This window comes from Sesamum indicum, linkage group LG5 (genome assembly GCF_026168435.1).
Source record: "Sesamum indicum cultivar Baizhima isolate 11 linkage group LG5, ASM2616843v1, whole genome shotgun sequence".
In the NCBI taxonomy this organism is placed as follows: Eukaryota; Viridiplantae; Streptophyta; class Magnoliopsida; order Lamiales; family Pedaliaceae; genus Sesamum; species Sesamum indicum.
In genome coordinates, this window is record NC_142661.1 from 862,426 (window position 1) to 870,200 (window position 7,775).

The following is a 7,775-nucleotide window of genomic DNA, read 5'->3' on the forward strand; positions in this document are numbered from 1 at the left end:
CCGAAAATGTCGCCAGAGTTTGACTTAATTTAAAAATAGTCATAATTTTGAAAATATAATAAAAAAAAACCTAAGTCAGTAATTTTTTTATTTCAAGAGTCAAAGCTAAGTTTAAAAAAGTTAAAAAACCTTAACAATATTTATTAAATGTTTCATTTTTTGTACTAAAAATTGGTAAATTATTTTTACCCTCAAAGATTCAAAATCCGACAACATTTTCACTGAAAAATGATAAGAGGGACTAAACTAAGACAAAAATTAAAGTTTAAGGGTAGTAAAGTTAAGAAATGAACTTGAGGAGACTAAAGTAATTTTAATCAAAAGCTTAAAGGATCAAATATAATATTTACCGTTGTACATATATACATGTTTTTGATTTTTTATAAATAAATTCAATTTCATTTTTTTGACTACTTTACCCTTATTATAATAATATTAATTTAATTTTTTACTATTTTTAATTTATTTTTAAAATTACATATTTTAAATTGATATTAAAGCTTTCAAAATTTTGATATTTTTTTGCTATATTATCTAAATATATTATTCCTATATCTTTAAAACATATAAATTAAATGGTTATGATTAATTAATAAACAATATTTTTCGTTTGACAATCGTGCAAGTTTAATTATTATGTACGAATCAACAATTATGTTACTTAGTGGAGCATTATTAAAATAAACATTCACTTTTTCAATTAATATTACAAAAAATTAAATATGAAATATACTAATCAAAATAAAATTTATTATTTTTTATAAAAAAATATTATTATTATTATTATTATTGACAAATAACAAGTAAAAATATAAACAAAAATAAAATCTCTTTAACAGTTGGGGACAAAAGGGTCTTTAATCTTTGGCATAAAAGTGGTTTTTCCCTAATTAAACACTATCCAATTGAGCTTTTGTTTGCATTTTTCACTTTTTTTATAAAACACTGCTCACTTTAGATTCTATTACAACTTTCAACTTTTTCTACAAAAATCACTTTTCTAAATATAAAAACTTCCGCAAACACTCTCTTAGAGTGTTTCATAAAAAAGTATTTCCGAAAAGAATTTGGTTGATTAAATACTGTTTTGTACCATTGTGTTAAAAATGATACTATTTCTACTTAATATTGCACTTGCCGTTTGCCGATATAATTATTCTGTCCTAAAAAAAATAATAAAATTTATTTCAATTAGTATATTTTATATTTAATTATTTACAAAATAACTATCATTTATATTAGGATTGATTACACTTAGACCCCACAAAACATATGAAATTTTATTTTTCTTCAAAGAAGTTTGAAAATTACACTTAAACTCCCTCTCGAAAATCCATCGTTTATACCTGATCCTCTTTCGTTAGGGTTTGGACAAGAAATACTTATGTTAGTAAAAAATTACATAAATTTTTAATTTTATTTATTTTTAATATTTTTTTATTCAATTATTACTCTATATTATGATTTTTTTAATTCAATTCTTATTTCTATTATCGTTTACTGATTTAAATTTTGGAGAACTAACGTATTTCTTACAGGTCTCCTTTTCAAGACTTTTGAAAAAAATTAGGCCCAAAGATCTCGAGTTGGTATATCCAAACGAGCAACATTTTGCTTGTATAAAAAAATATAATTACTGTAAGTGATTAATATGTATATATCCACAGATTTTTAAATTTGAAAAGTGAATTGTAGTATAATAATCTTTGTATGGTGATGTCTAATGTAATTTTTTAATTTAAATTATAAATTTTTGAAAAAATTATATACTTTTTGATGTTTAAATATTTAAGAACAAAATTATTTATTCTTTTTTAGGGATGAAAAAAATACAAAAAAAAAAAAAAAAGAAAACACTGAAAGCAATGTTAAAACGAGTGAATTTGACTATGTTCATTTTATTCGCATCATAATGGCATTTTAGTCAATTAAAGACCAAAAAGGGGTCAAAACTTGTCATAAATAATCCCAAATCGCACTTTAGGCGCGAGTTCTCCTAACAAAATGAGGGGTTTCGTGCAAGGTTTAGAAAAAAGAAAAAATACTTTTGCCTATTTTTAAAATACATGAAAATTTTTAACTATTTCGTGAAATCGCCATGGTAAAATGGATTTTAGTCTTAAATTTTCTATGTTTGATTTGAAATCTTGAAATTCTTAGGGTTGTGTACATTTTATCTAATTTACAAATTTGATATTTTTAAATACTTTATGGTCCTGTTTACTTTGATGTATAAATCTGTAAGGAAATTAATATAGATTAATACAGTATTTACTTTGTTGTATGAGGGCCCGATATAAAATCAAACCCCTATATTAATTACTGTTATATCTGAATAACTAATACCATCTTAGGAAGTGGTGTGAAATTTAGTTCCAAGACTGCATCAATGAGAATGATCATTGTATCCTCGAAATTTGAATAATAATAATAATAATAATAATAATAATAATAATAATAATAATTTTATTACATCTTTTATTTCATTTAATATATACATTTCGTGTTTATCAAATCTTTCTTCAAAAACAAAATAATATTATATTTATGCATATGATAGGTATAATTAAATAAAATAAATATGTAATCATATTTAAAATAAAATAAAAATGTAGTCCAACTTGAAATGAGGTTACGAGGTAGGAAATAATGCAATATAACAATTCTTGTATTTTTGTGAAATAAACCCATAAAGTAGTGATAGCCACTCGTGAAAATGCAGATAAGAGTCCTTACATTTGTCTGCTGCAATACTTTTTCTTATCTCTTTCCTTCAGAAAAAAAAAAGAAAAAAAACACTTACTGAGAAGTGCAATTCTTTGGGAAAAGTATTATTTTAGTCCGTTAAGTATGCCTAATTTTAATTTTAGTTCGATAACTCTGTCCATTTTTATTTAGATTCAATAACTTACGAAATTGCTTACTTTTAGTCCTTTGTCAGCTTTTCAGACAATTTTACCCCTATGTAATTTTTGAAAGACAGTTTTAATCCATATATACTCATATGGGTAAAATTGTCCGAAAATCTGACAGAGGACTAAAAGTAAGCAATTTCGTAAGTTACTGGACCTAAACAAAAATGGACATAGTTATCGAACTAAAATTAAAATTTGACATACTTAGCGGACTAAAATAATACTTTTCCCCAATTCTTTAGATAATTTTTTATTTTAAAAAAATGATAATTTAATTTGTGTTTGTGCAATCACTTCTTTGTAAGTGTTTTTATCCCACGTTAGAGATGGAACTACTTCGTTTTTTTTTTTTTTTTTATTATAGGTGTCTTATTTTTTGTTAATCATAAAATTATTTAACCCTCTAGAGTTTCGAATTTTAGCTCATTTTCAAGAATCGTCTTAGGGTCCAAACACTCTTACAGTTTGACGAATGGCATTTTTTTTACGCACACCCTCCCCCCTCCACTCACGCACTCACCCGAGTTTGAAGTGGAAAATCTTGAGCCAAGCCGTTGGGTTGTCGCTTAGGGCTACAACGATGGGTAATTTATAAGTACCTTTATAAGCGACCTATGTCATAATGTTGAAGGTATGTCTCGAGTAATTGGAGACGAAGTCATCGCTTACATTTACATATCCACCCAAATTTGAATTCAAGACCTCCTGTATAAAATTTTAAGCACGAGTTGTTGCGCTGTATCCTAAGGGACTTGACCAACAACTAGATGTCTTACCTTATCACTTCTTACTACCAACATATATGACAGGCCACTTTCAATTATATGATTGTGGGTTCGATTCCCTTTACCAATGTGAGGACTGCATTGATGGGTAATTTATAAGTACCTTTATAATTGACCAATGATCATAATGTTGAAGGTATGTCTTGCGTGATTGGAGACGAAGTCATCCCACATGCTTATGCACCCACTCAAATTTGAATTCAAGACTTCCGGTATGAAATCTTGAGCCCAAACCACTGAGCTGTCCCTTAGAAGAATTGACCAACAACTTGTTGACTTACCTTATCACTTCTTATTTATCTCTAATTTCTGCCAACATATAAATTAAATGGACAATATTTTACTTCCTTTAAATGACTAATTTGCCCTCCCATATGAGCAAAAATACATATCCTCGTGTTTCTTCTGCATCAACTTTATTGGACAAAGAAATGTGTATCAAGTAATTAACGTTGTTATATGTTCGAAAACTTGCACTTTTGAAGGGACAGGAATTGCACATTTGAAGAATGTTATGTACATCAGAAAACATTAATGTCGTGAAAGACAAGCTTTGAGAAGGTACTTCTCCAACCATAATATCTTACCCTATTGATTAAGGTTGAAATTTTATAAATAAGTTTGAAATTTTGAGTTTAAATCCAATCGAACATGTAGATATGTCCATCATAAATTTATTGAATTTAGTTAATTTTTTATTATATTGATGTGACGTATTACTTAATTTATTGTAATTTTAATCTATTATAGTTGGTTTATTTATTTTAATATCACAAAAAAATTAACAAAAATATAACTAAAAGAAAACTATTAACACAAATATGGTCATCCACAAAAAAAAAAAAGTTACTTTTCTTATGAAGTCGCGGAGGCTGTCCGCAGCTTTTTTTTTAAAGTTAGAGTTATTATTATTTTTTATAATTATTAATTTAAATAATTTATTAATTATAATTAATAGTAAATTTAAAAATTTATTAGTAAAAAGACATAATTAAACTGTTAGAAATATTACGATAATTACATACAAATGTTAAAAGTTACCGTCCGTCCCACAATGGCGCCGGTGGCGTTGGCGCCGAAATCTTCTTATTTCCTCACCACATTCTGTATTGACTCATTTTGTTCATTATCTCATCATTGGCATTAATGTGCAATCGACTTGATGTTGTTGCAGAACTAGCCTCCACATAATTACGATATGCACTCAATTATGGAAATAAAATTGATAAAACGTTGTACCCTGGTCCGTATAGTTGATTAATGTCAAGGCCAAGATGAAGATCTACATATGCAGAATAAGATTCTGTGAAATAAGTATGTGTTGTAAGCCCCAATCTATGACCGCACACACTCTACGGGATATTTGACGCAGGCTCATATCATCCTGTCTTGAGTATCTGGCATTTTTGAAATATTTTGCCTCATCCCAAATTAAAGAAGGAACCGCTCAGTATGATGCATTTCCACAATGACGTAGAAAATCAAAAGACATGTTGATGTTCAATGCTTAGGGTTAAATTCAGCCGCATAAGCCATAATGCGGTCTGAATCCATGTCGTACGGTTGCCATGACAACTGAAATAAATGCAACGGCATAAGTTAATGTATATTCAATAATTTATTTACTAGTACTTAATATTCTGAGTATAAATAAACCTCATCAGCGAAAATCTCATTCAGTATTATTTATAGTTAGTAAAATATTTAAATTTATAATTATAAGAAATAATAATCAATATAATTTTTTTAAAAAAAAAAAAGGAGTTCAGACAACATAAAAAATATAAAATAGAAAAATATTATAGAGTTTTCTTTTACTTATATTTTTTTCAATAGTTTTTTTTTATAATATTAAACTTCTTTTTGTACTTGCATTACTGTGAAAATTTATTGTCACATGAAGCTGTTTCAATTTTCCCTCACCATACACTTCTTTTTCTTTTTTTCAGCAGTTTCTATTTTATATTATTAGTCGTTATAACACGTTATTTTTATATCTATATAATAAATAATATTTTATAATATAAAATATATTATAAAAAATAATAAAATATATTAATTTGATAGTAAAATTAATATAAAATTTGAAAAGTTGAGTAAATTACTTATCTTATCAGGGCATTCTTTTGAATAAGATAAAATTGGTACAACGGCATCAAAATCGTCACTTTTTGTTTATAACACCTTTTATTTATAATAATACTAGCCGTCGTAGCAAACTATTCCTGTATACATATAATAAATAATCTTTCACGTTTTAAAATATATTATAAATAAAAATAAAATATGTTAATTGAATAGTTAAGTTAATGTAGAACATAAAAAATTGAATAAGTTAGTTATCTTATCAGGGTATTTTCGTAATCACATTGGCGCAATGACGTCAAAACCACCATTTTATGTCTGTAATACCTATTTTCTTTATAATAGTATAGATTGATAAAAAATTATTATATCTCTCATTGTTCAAAATAAGTTTAAAATAATATTTTTAGTTTATTGTTTTATTTTTAAATTATTTAAATTAAGTTGATTTAAGTTAAAAATTATAAGCAGATTCTTATCAATTCTTGCAACGTATTGCTAAAAATATAATATTTAAATTATTTTTTTTCAAACACAAAAACTCCAATTCTTTCCCAATCTTTTGATTTTATATATTTCTAATTTTTACTGCCGCTTAACTTACAACTTATTCTCACCATAAAAGTAGAGGCTATTGCCATGTTTACGTCTATTTAGATAGTATTTTTTAATTTTATTTTGACAAGTAAAAAAAATTATTTTTTTATATAAATTATGATAAGTGTATGATATTTTATCTTCATCCAAAAGATCACTAGGTTAGATTTTTAAATAAATTAGTTAGTAATGCAATTTAAATTTTATGTTGAAATCAAATAAAACTTAAAAAAAAATGTTTTCTTTATTCTATTTAAATTTGTATAATTAATACCATATGATTTTTCCCCCAAAAAATTTCACTCATTTTTAGATTCAACCAAGTTTGTGTTTGTTCGTACTTACTTTATAATATGATTGAATATACTTTTTCATATGTTGCACTATTCGTAAAATTTGTTTCCATATAACAAATAAGTCTTTCCGTTTGCAAAATACACTGAATTTGCTGATATATATTAACAAAAAAGTCGAAAAAAAATTTATATTTACCCCCAATTTACTTTTTACTGGCTTGTTATAGGTTGGATAAATCTTTTTATAATCAAATTACCCTCGTATTTAAGCGTTAATGCATATGAGAAGGTATATTTTCACCGGTATAAGGTTAGTTTAATTTAGTCCGAAAAAAATTGTTTGACCTGCAATAAGTCAGTAATAAGTCAATCGAGGATAAATATCAATTTTTATTCAGTTTTTTTTTTTTTTTTTTTTTTGTTAATATCAGCAAATTGGTGAATTTTGGCTAATGAATGGAATTATTTGTTCGTTGGAAGCAAATCTCAAAGATGTTGGATGTAATTTTTCAAACTACGAAAAATTTAAGTATAACTACACCAAACCTTAAGAGAGGAAGGTATAATTATCCCTCGATTCTATTGATAGGGATATATCACACCTACTTAAAAAATGACAAAAATATCCCTAAAAGTTGGTACATATTACAGAGTTATGCTTAAAATTTGCGCCCTCTCGATCTGCGACCGAGCTCAGAGAAGCCATAGATAGCTGCCCGACCTGCTCCAACGACCCGGCTCAAAGAACCTATAGATTCGGGTGGAGTAGCGACCCGACCTGCTTCAACGATTCGACTCAAAGAATCCATTGTTGGGGACCGTTAATTTGTCTGATCTACTAGATAGGATCCTGACACGTGGTACAATGCCAGTGGACCCCTTCAGACAAGTAGGTAGACTCATTCAGGCATTATAAATACCTAATCTACAGCTCATGTGAGGGAAGACATTTATGATACTAAAAACTCGAATTAGATCGCTTTGAGTTCTCATTTAGATTGCTTCCTCTATCTCAAACACCTTCACTACCTTAAGTATAGGAAGGTGTTAGCTAGAAACCTCCCAACAAGCTAATATGTTGTCTTTTCTCAGGTTTC